The sequence below is a fragment of the Macaca nemestrina genome, chromosome 3 (genome assembly GCF_043159975.1).
Source record: "Macaca nemestrina isolate mMacNem1 chromosome 3, mMacNem.hap1, whole genome shotgun sequence".
Taxonomy (NCBI): Eukaryota; Metazoa; Chordata; class Mammalia; order Primates; family Cercopithecidae; genus Macaca; species Macaca nemestrina.
In genome coordinates this window covers 18,656,482-18,669,748 of record NC_092127.1, presented here as the reverse complement: position 1 = coordinate 18,669,748, position 13,267 = coordinate 18,656,482, and positions in this window count along the sequence as shown.

Here is a 13,267-nt window from a genome sequence, read left to right as displayed (position 1 = left end):
GAAGTTCACTTCTCAGCAGCAAGGCTGGAGAGTTCTATATTGCATAGAGATTGGGCAGAGTCTTCATAAAGGACTAGATTTTGAGGTGAGGCCAAATAGTCCTAAAGATGGCTCTGGGCCTGCCATAGAAAAAGCCTAAAAATGGGGCTCCAAAGAGGAAAATTGATCCTCAAATTGCATAACAGCATGGCAGATCAAAATTCAAAAGTATTTTAATAAAATTCAAAAAATGCAGGACTCAACAACCAAAATCCACAATATGAAATGTCCTGTCAAAAGTTTTAACTTAATAAACTTAACAAAAAAAGTACTAACCTGTCAAATAGGTAGAAATATATAACCTATTTTATCAGTAGAAAACTCAATCAACAGAATCAGATGCAAGACTAACAGATATTTTAATAAAGAGATAATTTTCTTAAAATGGCTATCATAGGTTTTATATGTTCAAGAAGATAGAGGAATACTTGGACACAGAGAACAGAAGAATGAATAACATTAGTTTCCTGTAGCTCCTATGACAAATTACCACAAACTTGGTGACTTAATACAACAGAAATTTATTATCTCACTGTTCCAGAGGACAGAGTCTGAAGTCAGTTTCACTGAGCCAAATTCAAGGTGGGGCTACACTCCCATAAGAAGTTAGAGGATAATCTGTTCCTTGTCCTTTCCCATATCTGACGACTGCTGGCTTTTATTTATTTTATTTTATTTTATTTTATTTTATTTTATTTTTGAGATGGAGTCTTGCTCTGTCACTCAGGCTGGAGTGTAATGGTGCGATCTCGGCTCACTGCAACCTCCGCCTCCCTGGTTCAAGCAATTCTCCTGACCCAGTCTTCAGAGTACCTGGGATTATAGGCATGCATGGCCATGCCCAGTTAATTTTTCTATTTTTACTAGAGATGGGGTTTCACCATGTTGGCCAACCTGATCTCGAACTCCTGACCTCTGAAGATCCACCCGCCTCGGCCTCCCAAAGTTCTGGGATTACACGCGTGAGCCTCCGCACCCAGCTACCTGCTGGCATTTCTTTCTTTGTAACCACACACATTTATCCTGCCTCTGCAGCACATTCCCTACTCCTTTTCTGTACAAGTACCAAATTTCCATCTACCTCTCTCTTATGAGACACTTGTGATTTCCAGAATAATCCTGGTAAACCAGAACACTCTCTCCATCTTAACATCTTTAACTTAATTAGATCACCAAAGTTCCTTCTGCTTTGTAAGGCACTATTCATTCATGGGTTGCAGGAAATAGGAGCTGGTATCTTTGGAGGCCTTACTGAGTTTACTGCAGATAATATACTTAAGAACTGCAGGAAACTTCTAGAAATCAATAATTAAATGTATACAGTGAAAAATACACTGGAAATAAAAGCAGATTGTAACTAACTGAAGACAACTTTCACTTGAAGACAAACGATAAAACATTCAAAATGACAAATGGAAAGAAAAGAGTGACAGAAGTATACAATGGTAAACATTGAGCAATACAATGGAGCCTAAAATATGTTATTGGAGTCTCATACATTGAAAGGTGGGTAGACAGAAAAAAAGGTTAAAGAGATAATGCCCCCAAATTTACAAATTTAATCAAAATTGTGGACCTAGAAATCCAAAAACTCAATGACATTTAAGAACTAATATATTTTTAAAAAGATTGACGTTATATGAAATTTTTGAAAACCAGTTATAAAGAGAAAAATCTTTAAATGCAGAAAAGTAGATATACAAATGAACAATAATAAAGATAGAAGAATCATTTTTGGGAGTCCAAGGCAGACAGATAGCTTGAGTCCAAGAGTTGGAGATCAGGCTGGGCAACATGACAAAATCAGGTCTCTACTAAAAACACAAAAAATTTTTAGTAGAGACGGGATTTCACCGTGTTAGCTAGGATGGTCACGATCTCCTGACCTCGTGATCCTAGGCTTCCCAAAGTGCTGGGATTACAGGCGGGCGCCCGTAATCCCAGCTACTCCGGAGGCTGAGGCAGGAGAATGGCGTGAACCTGGGAGGCGGAGCTTGCAGTGAGCCGAGATTGTGCCACTGCACTCCAGCCTGGGCGACAGAGCGAGATTCCGTCTCAAAAACAAACAAACAAACAAACAAAACACAAAAAATTAGCAGCGCGTGGTGGCATGCGCCCCTGTAGTCCAAGCCACTTCGGAGGCTGAGGTGGGAGTATCAGTATGTGTTTGTTAAAACAAGGACATTAATCTATGTAACCAAACTATACCATAAAAACTAGCTAATTAACATAATTTTTTTTCTAATCCTGGGATGGATCTATATCTCAGTGTGTCTTTTGGAGTCAAATATTCCAGCTGAGGACCCAAGGATGCATTGTTTCCATGACATCTTTGTTTTATTCAGTCTGACAAGTTCCTCAGTCTTTTCTTGATTTTTATGATCTTGATATTTTGAAGACTACAGGCTACTTACTTGTAAAATGTCCCTCAGTTCATAATGTCCAGTGTTTTATTATGACTAGATTGAAGTCATGCATTTTAGGCAGAATTATCGCAGACATTCGGTTCCAAATGTTGCTGCCTGCTCATTGCATCCTATAAGTTGGCACAATGTTTCACTTTGCTTCTCTTTGCTCTGTTCACCTTGCTGGCTTTATTCAGGTATTTCCTGTCTGCCAGACTTCACTATAAAGTTATGCTTCTGTCCATAATTAATAAGGATAATCTGGGAGATACATTGTAATTATATAATTCTCAATATCTCATTAAAATTTCAATTTATGCAGTTATTTATGTCTATATGAAGCTGTGGTTTCCTGTTTAATGAGTTATATTTTATATTATCATCATTATTTATTTTGATGTTCAAATTGCCTCAGATTTGGTCAGAGAAGTTCCATTTCGACTAGCTTTTGTGTCCTTTTTCATATCCCCTTGATTCATTAAGTATTGCTTTTCTGTTTGGTACAAAATATTGCACGTTCTTTTGTATTTTCTTTGGCCCAGTTTAAGAATCAACTATTTCTCCAAGGCCCTCTATTTGTTTTTCATAAAAAATGTTAAGTTGAGGTGAATGTGTTGTCACGAAATATCCTGGCACTTATTCTGTGCCCCAGGCCATCTCAGGGGGCATAATCAGGCGGCACATGTGAATCTCTACACACATATTCCTAAACACGCATGTCCATGTTAATATGTATATTTATTTTTAGACCTATCTCTCCATATTAAAAGTCATACATGTATACTTTAATATCCCATTTCTATCCAAACTGCAATATTCATTCCAGATTTTCCTCTTTCTGCACTTAGCCTTCTCCCAAAGGCAGACTTTCCTCCCTGCACCTGGGTTCCAGAGCTTCATCCCAGGATGACCTTCTCACCCTGCTTGGGCTCTGATATCCTACAACAGAGTACCCCACTATGTGAAAGCCCTCCTGAAATTTCTTGGGCTCTAACACGCCACCCCAGGCAACTCACAGTCACACATAACCCTCTTAGGGTGATCATTCCCCGACAGCCCTCATTCACGGCTGCTCTCCTCTTCCCAGTGCGACTCTTTGCCTCCTATGTGAACCTACCTCCGTTTACTTCTCTTCACTCCATTTACTCTCTAGCATCCCTTGCTGAGCCATCCTAGTGCATGGATGTCCCACTTACTTTTTGGGGGAGGTATGATTCTAAATGCCCACTCCACATGTAATGACCCCCACTGAAGACAGGCACGCTCCTCTCCTTGATCAGGTTCCAAGCACTCCAGCCAGCCTGCTTCTCTGTGTGTATGTCTTTTCTCCCTTTGACTGTGCCTCCCATGCCTGGCCTTCTCTGCCCTCATGGAAACCTGCCTCAGCCCACCTGGGCTCCGACAAGACTCAGTGCCACTGTGCTCTTCACCCCCACTCCACAATGGATGCCTATCTTGCTTTCTCCCACCTAATAGTTTATGTCTGACTTTTTCAGAAAAGGAAAGCGAGACAGCTAAGGAAAGAAAAGGAAAAATAAGAGAAAGACATGTTTTTGAATATCAGATTAGTTGTTCTCTGTGCTTCTATTTCTATAAATTAATAGAATCTTCCCAATTTTTCAGGGTTCCAGTTATCCGTTTGGTAAATATACTGACTCTATTATTTGCACAGCATTTGAGATGTTTGCTTAAAGATCATGAATTTGTTCATTTGAACAAAGAAAACTAGTTTCCTCAGATCAAAATTTAGGATTTAGGATCTCTTGTCAAGCTGCAAAATTCAGTAAATAATGTAGCCAGATTAGGACCTAACATTTCGTTAATATCAAATTGCCATGAATACTCATTCAATTATCACCTATTCATTTTATTTTCTGCTGCTTTATGTACCTGTATGAAATTGGTTGTTAAAAAATTGGAGTAAATTGTGAGCTAGAACTTATTTGAAATAATATGAATTCCTATATATTCTTTCATTGAATCACTGTCTTTTAGCTTAAAATCAACTCTAGTATCATGAGTATCTTGATAACACACACACACACACACACACACACACACACAGAAATGGTAACACAGTTTACAAATGAACCTTATTAGGTAGGTATTTTTATTATCACATTTAGCATATGGAAAAACTGAAGTTTGGAAATCAAGTGATTTTTCTAAGCTCACAGACCTTGTAAGTGATGAGGCATAGAAGAAAGCCTGAGCCAGTGTAGTTAATTACTTGAGATTCTTAATCTTTATTTTTCATGTTCTGACTCACCATCCAGATCTCATTAGAAGTTGTATTTCATCACTTTTCTATATTTATACTTTAAACACATCAAATTGTGTATATTATATACAATTCCTTTTTAGTGTGGCTGTTCCCATTGTTTAGAACTTTCACATTGCAGATTTCCATCCTATAATTTCTGTCTATAATTAACTCAGTCTTGTTCCTGAAGATGCAGGACAGGAATAATCAGTTCATTTTCAAAGGCAACATTGATCACTGATCTACTTTCATATTTGAAGTTATTCTGCCCATACATTCAGATATGTATACATTCAGGCAACTGCAGAACATTTATAAAATAAAGTTTAATACTTTTAGTATATTTTTATTAGTTATTGAGTTTTTTTGTAAATTGCCTTTTGTAAATCTACAATATGACCCTTATTTTGGATGGGAATTGCCAATTCACCTTAGTTTCTTCTTGATTGTGCCTATGGCAGTGCTTTGAGCAAATGTTTGTTTATTGTATGGTAAATTAACAAACAAGTGGGCTTAATTTTTGGAAAGAGACAATCTATAAACCTATGCAGCAGAATGGTCATTCTGTAAAAATTCTTAGCAGTTTACACAAAATGTTCATTCCACAATAAATATTGTTGATCTACTTTAGATTATCTTTAACTACAATGAGTGAATGTGTTGCTTGTTTTAGCTCACGTATTCTAAATATTCTTTATCCGAGGAACATGGTTCCTTTCCTTAGACCAGTGGTCTAAAGTGAGAAAGTAAACTTGGGGGTAAATAAATGTATGTGTACTTTCCAATGCAAAATAATTTATTTTGTGTGATAGCTTTTAATTCAAAGCTGAGCAACTGATGAACACAAAAATGAGATCACTATACATTTGTTTATATTTTTACTCTAGAATAATCAACTTGCCCTTTGCTTGTGAACATAGCCTAAAATTCAGTGAGAGAGCACCAGTGTGCAGTTCATAAAGAATATTCCAAAATAACAGTGAATGGAGTTGGTGATCTAAGGCCTTTGTGATGAAGGAGAAAACTCCCCATTTTATCACGTGTCTGAAAATAATTATTAATATTACTTTCATAACCTAGATTACACATTTTTTAACAAGTGCTGTCAAAACAGCAGGATATGTTTCTATGCCATTTTTCAAATATGTATAGAAAACATGACAATAAGTTTGATAGAAATTTAATGCCCAGTAACTTTTATTCTATATGCATAGGAAACCATAAATGGTAGTTAATATATTTGACATTTTTGTTTTCTACATGTCACTGGATTTTCAATTTGAACACTACCTTTACTTTTGCTTCTCAACTATACTCTGTTTTCAAATTTACTTTTTTCCTTCTGAAGTAATAAATATTGTTCGCTGATGCTTTGCCTTAAAATGTCACTGATATGTTAGCAAAACGAGGCTCTGTGTGTGTAATTGCATACCGTGTAGGTACTTTATTTATACTGCATACATGGAGACAGGACATTTAAATGCTTGCCATTTATTTTAGGGTTATGAGAATCATATTTTTATATTTTAACATGAGCAATGTGTTAGCCGCAATGGCTCTGGAAGTAGAGCTGTCCAGCCTATACCTATGTACAGATGACTTATTAGAGTAAAAATAATATTTATAAGAATCTCTCTTGACCAATTATATAAAGTATTTTATATCTATGCATTATATATATGTACCACATTATAAAAAAAATCTAATTGCAGAAATATATTCTCAGATTGTGATATTTGGACCAGCAGTTATTGTCATAAGCAATGAGCTTATTAGAAATGCAAATTCTTGGGCCATACTAATCCCAAAAGGCTGAATTAGTATTTCTAGGGTTAGAGCCTAGGCAACTGCTTTAATAAGCTTTCCATTTGATTCTGATAAATGATAAAGTTTGAGAACCAGCAGTGAAAAATCTATATTATATCCATCCATCTAATCTACTCTAATATTGATTAAACAATAGTTAAAATATGGATGCATATTTTAATATACAAATAATGTTTGTTTGTAACAAATTTTCAACATTATATATAAATATAAACCTCCATAGAGCTCTAATTTCTGGGTCTTGTGTTTGCTCTAGATTGCATAAACATAGTTGAAACCTCTTGGGAAGGTAAGAGTGATAGCAGTGGATCATGTTGGAGAAAATATGGAAGGCATGCACCTCTCATGCCCAGGAGTGTGAAAGGAGAAAGAGGCTTTAAAAAATTCAGGATCTTGCAGTACTGGAGATGAGAATAAATGGATGACATGTAAGAGTCACCCTGTATTACAAATTGGTTCCTCTGTAATTATTCTCAAGAAGACTCAGCAAAGATTGACACACATACACAGTCATGTACACACACACATACACACAGACCCATACATACACATAGGTAATTTTAGTTGAGTTTAGCAAAAGCTTCTAGAATAGTCATTTAAACTTTTAAAGGTTAATCTATATTTATATTACTTAGATATGTTGAAAGCATTCACAAATTTTTAAAAAACTTTTTATAATTTTGGAAAAGATAGCATTTTCAAGAGAACAGGAAAAAAAGTGAAAAATGTTCCCATGTGAACTTTACCCAGTTTCCCCAAATGCTAACATTTTGGGGTACATTTATCAAAACCAAGCAAATAACATTGGTACAATACTATTAACTAAACTACACACATATTTATGTCACTAGTTTTCTCACTAATAGCTTTCTTCTGATCAAGATCTAACTTAGGATATCATGTTGCATGTAGACTTCATGTCTCCTTAGTCTTCTCCAGTCTCTGTGTTTTTGTGTTTTCCTTGACTTTCATGACCTTGACATATTTAAAAATATTGGTCGGATATTTTATAGAACAACCCACAATTTGGGTTCATCTGATGCTTCCTAGTGAATGTACTGGCATTGTGAAACTTGAAAGAGAGTATCACAGAGGTGAGATACCCTTCTTATTGCATCATGCCAGGGGCTACATGGCATCAACATGTTTTATTGCTGATGTTGTTAACTTGATTATTTGGGTAAGTTTATGTCTGCTGGTTTGCTTTTATAAAATTGTACAATCATTACTTTCCCTTTCTATGTTTTATTTGTTATAATGAGTCACTGTATAAAGTCTATATTCAAGGAAAAAGAGAGTTACGTTTCACATGCTGGTAGAAAAAAATAATATTTGTGAAAACATATTAAATATACCATGGTAATCAATAAATATTTTGGGCTATATAAATGTCCTATTTTTCTTAAAGCTTTTCCAACTAATTTTAGCAAATATCCATATCATTATTAGGTTGGTGCAAAAGTACTTGTGTTTTTTTTCACTGAAAGTAACAACAAAACAGCAATTACTTTTGCACCAACTTAATATTATTATTCTTACCATGATTGTAGTATTCAGAAGACTTTTGAAAATTTCTTCAATATCAATTCATTGACATTCTTTCATAAAACAGATTTGTTCTTTCTTCCTTATTTATTTATTCAATCATTTTAATATCAGGGTGTGTTCACCTATGTTAAAGTGATTATTTTGGCTTTAATGCAATACGATTATAATCTATTTTGCTGCTCACATTTTTTCATCTGTGATTATTGGAAACTCCTTCAAGTTGAACCCAACGCCTTTTTTTTTTTTTTTTTTTTTTTTTTAGCACTTTTTTGTTACTGCGACTACAAGATATTCCAGGTTTACCTTGCTTTTTTCTTCCCCAACTCTAGAACCAACTACTTTTTCAAAAAGTCATGGTTTCTTTTATTGCAAAATGGTATTCAGAAACCAAATCTGGGTGGTATGTGTGTTCATTGCATCTGGGGTATACACCTCTCAGAGGACAGGGAAGGAAATATAGATGTATGTATTCAGAATAATATGTTTATACTAACCCACATATATATGTTTCTATATATATTTCTGTATTTCTTAAAATAAAAAGGAGCTCATGCTGGTATTTTTTACTCTAATTCAGCACCACAGGGCTTGATCAACATTTCTGCCCTTGTTTGAGTATTTGTAACTTCTTTCGCTTGCAGTGAGAAACCTGGTTCCCATTATTGACAATTTATGTAGTTATTTATTCAACCCTAGTGTAGGTATAAAGGACTTCAAGAATGAGTAATCACATTCCTGTATAAAATACATTTAGCAACTAGATTACAGTGTTTTAATACAATTGTTTCTGCTTTTACCTTTACAATATCTCATCAAGGTACTCCTTTCCGAATTTACTTAGTTCAGTTAATTTTTCCTTTATCTCTTTAAGTGTAGTATATAATTATAAATCAAATATAGTTAAATTTATTTGTTACTATGTTAGAATAATTATTATAAAAGTTACTGTTTATTGGTAAGACACATGTATATGTATAAAAAAGTTACTTTCCAATGATAAAGTTGTGTTGTAAAATACACTTATTTATTATATAGAATATTTCTAAACTAATTACTAGATAATTTTACTTGGAAATGTAGGTCTGAAGAAGAAAATTAATCTATGTCACTAGAAAGAAAGCATTTTATTATGACTGAGACTACATACAAGTTTCAAGAGCTGTATGTAGCTAGTTGTTTCATATCCCGTGCATTTTAAATACAATGTCATGTCTGACATTTCCAAAAATTTTCCCACTTAGCAGCTGGTAAAAGCAACTTTACTTAATAGTAGGTTTAGAAGAAATTCATATAGTGAGAATAAGAAGAGTCTGATGATCTCACTTACTAGTTGTATAATTGCAGATAATAAATGAACTTCTCTGCGCCTCAGTTTGATTATCACTGTATTAGGAATAATCATATTACCCTTATAAGTATCTAGGTTATTATTTCTTAACTTTGGCACCATTGACATTTTGGACAGAATAATTGTTTGTTGCAGGGTGGGGTGGGGGTAGAGGCTGCCCTTTGAATCACGTGATATTTAATGCCATCTGTATCCTCTCCCCACTATGTGCCAGTGGCACAAACCCCTTCTCCAAATTGTGGCAATGAAAACTCTCTCTAAACTATTGTTTTCCTGGGAAGAAAATTGACCTTATTTGAGAATCACTGATCTAGTTTTACGGACAAAACAAATAAGTATTTGCGTCTGATGAGAAAGGCGACAGTTGAAAATGAAACCAATACTCCTCAGACAATAAGATATCATCTCCATTAAAGCTTTAAATCATAAAATTGTGCTTTCTCATTCTTCTGTAGCCAAAATAAAGGAGTAAACAAGAAAATTATTAGGGATTATTATTTAGAAATTTTTAAAGATCTCAACCAAAAATTTTTAGAGGATTTTGAAAACTAATGGGCTTATTAGAGAAGAACAGATATGCTACTCTCCATCAACCCTTCTCCTTATTTGGCAGAGACATTTTCAATACAGTGATTTTAATGTAAGTGCCATAAAAAGGAGAGGTATCACATTACCTAACCTTAAAATGGCATGGTACTGGTATAAAAATGGGCACATAGAATAATAGAACAGAATAGACAACCCAGAAATAAAGCCACGTATTTACAGCCAATTGACCTTTATTTTTTTTCAACCTTTATTTTAGGTTCAAGGGTATATGTGAAAGTTTGTTAGGTAGGTAAACTCGTGTAATGGGGATTTGTTGTACCCATTATTTCATCACCAGGTATTAAGCTTAGTACCCAATAGTTATTTTTCCTGCTCCTCTCCCTCCTCCCTCTCCTCACCCTCAAGTAGACCTAAGTATCTTTTGTTCTTTTCTTTGTGTTCATGAGTTCCCATCATTTAGCTCCCACTTATAGGTGAGAACACGCAGTATTTGATTTTCTGTTCCTGTGTTAGTTTGCTAATGATAATATCCTCCAGCTCCATCCATGTTCCCGCAAAAGACACGATCTTCAACAAAGCATACAAAAACATGAATTGGGGGAAAGACACCCTGTGCAATAAATGGTGCTGGGAAAACTTGGTAGCCACATGTAGAAGAATGAAACTGAATTCCTATCTCTCACCTTATACAAAGATGAACTCAAGAGGGATTGAAGATTTAAATGTGACACCTGAAAACATAGAAATTCTAGAGAAAAGCTTAGAAAAAACTTTTTTCTGTACATTGGCCTAGGCAAATAATTTATGACTAAGGTCTCAAAAGAAAATGCAATAAAAACAACAATAAATAAATGGAATATAATCAAACTCAAAACTTCTGCACAGCAAAAATTAATAATAATCAGCAGAGCAAACAGACAACCAATAGAATGGGAGAAAATATTTGCAAACTATGCTTCTGACCAAGCACTAATATTCATAATCTACAAAGAACTCAAACAAATCAGCAAGAGAAAAACAAATAATCCCATCACAGAGTGGGAAAATTGCATGAATAGACTATTCTCAAAGCAAGATACAGAAATGGCCAACAAGCACTAAAAAACTCAGCATCACTAATCCTCAGGAAAATGAAAATTAAGATCAAAATAAGATATCAATTTTGCCTGCAAGAACGACGATTATTAAAAAGTGAGAAAACAATAGATGTCATAGATGTGGTGAAAGGGGAACACTTATACATTGCTGGTGGAAATGTAAATTAGTACAATCTCCATGGAAAGCAGTGTAAAGATTTCTTCAGGAACTAAAAGTAGATTGTCATTTGATTTGGCAATCCACCACTAGCTATCTAACCCCCCAAAATATGTCATTACATCAAAAAGAAACCTGCACCTGTATGTTTATTATAGCACAATTCACAGTTGCAAAGATATGAAACCACGCTAACTGCCCATCGACCAATGAATGAATAAGGAAAATGTGGCGCATATATATATGTACCCAGTTATAAAAAAGAATTAAATAATGTCTTTTGCGGCAACTTGGATGGAGCTTAAGGCCATTATTCTGAGTGAAGTTGCTCAAGAATGGAAAATTAAATATCATATGCTCTCACTTATAAGTGGGAGCTAAGCTTCGGGTATGCAAAGGCATAAAGAGTGGCATAATGGATATTGGAGACTCAGAAATGAGAAGTTGAGAGGGGGGTGAGGCATAAAGAACTACATACTGAGTATAATGTACACTACTCAGGTGATGGGGCACTGAAGTCTCAAACTTCACCAATTTGCAATTCATCCATGTAACCAAAAGACAGTTGTACACCAAAAGCCATTGAAATTTTTTTAAAAATCGAAATTAATTAATTTAAGAAATGCAAACCACTCTGTAAAAGAGAGCTATATTGTGAGAATGAAACAACACAATATATTTAAAGCCTTTAGCATTATTCCTGGCACATAATAAAATCTCAGTAAATGCTAACTTCTGCCAAAAAGTAACTGATAGTCATATTGTTATTTATTAAATATATATTTAATAATATATAATTATATTTAATAATATATATAATAATGAAGTTATTTATTAAATAAATATATTTATTTATATGCAGTAAAAACCAATAACAAATTTTAAGTATAGGAAAAATACCCATAAGAGAAAAAGATCGCAACTGACACTATTTATTATAAGCATAAGGATTTTAATATAGCAAGGGAAGATTTAATACAACCTTTGTAAGAGCTGGTGTAGCAGAGGAGATGGAGCCTGTCACCCATGATATCAGTCATAAGCATTTAAGCAGGTGCTTCTCCAGAGTAACCTAGGACTCTCCCAAAACAGCAGTCTAGTCTCACAAATGTAGAGTTGCCTCCAGTTAACAGTAACCTCCCCAAAGTCTGCCGCCTCCAAGTCTTATCCGACTGTATCTTGTTAACAAACTGACTAGAAACTTTCTGGGGAAAAGGACACTGGGAATATGATTTTGAGTTTTTCTTATGAATAGCATAAAAAGTAGAGAAGGAGAATTACAATAAAGATGCTTCAACAATACAGAATCAAACCTTGCCTGATCATTTACTAAGTCAGCGTTCATTCATGCCACCTTTATGGTGGTGGTTGTTGTTGTTGCTGGTGATGGAGTCTCATTATGTCACCCAGGCTGGAGTGCAGTGGCATGATCTCGACTCACTGCAACCTCCACCTCCCAGGTTCAAGTGATTCTCCTGCCTCAGACTCCTGAGTAGCTCAGATTACAGGCACGCGCCACCATGCCTGGCTAATTTTTGTAGTTTTAGTACAGACGGGGTTTCACCATGTCGGTCAGACTGGTCTTGAACTCCTGACCTCGTGATCCACCCGCCTTGGCCTCACAAAGTGCTGGGTATACAGGTATGAGCCACCACACCCGGCCTCGTTCATGCCACTTTTACCAATATTTAATTTAGTAATGAAAGGATCAGAACCATGCTTCTGCCTAAAATTAAGTCAATTAACCTCATACAGATAAAGCATTCTTAGTCTTTAGGCTGTTGCCACCGAGATCACACCAGGACTGACCTTCAAAAGCTCTTCTACTCTTGTATTATTTATGCCAGTTCATTGGGGTAAGGAGACATTAGTAACATTAGTAAATTAATGAGCATGAGTCTAGTGCCATACTCCTTCATAATATGAGCTCCTTGATCAGAAGTAATGCTATTTGGAAAACAATGGTAAAAAATGAAATATCCTTCAAGTACTGAAGGGGCAGGAAGAAAAATTCATATCTGTAGAAAGTTTGTA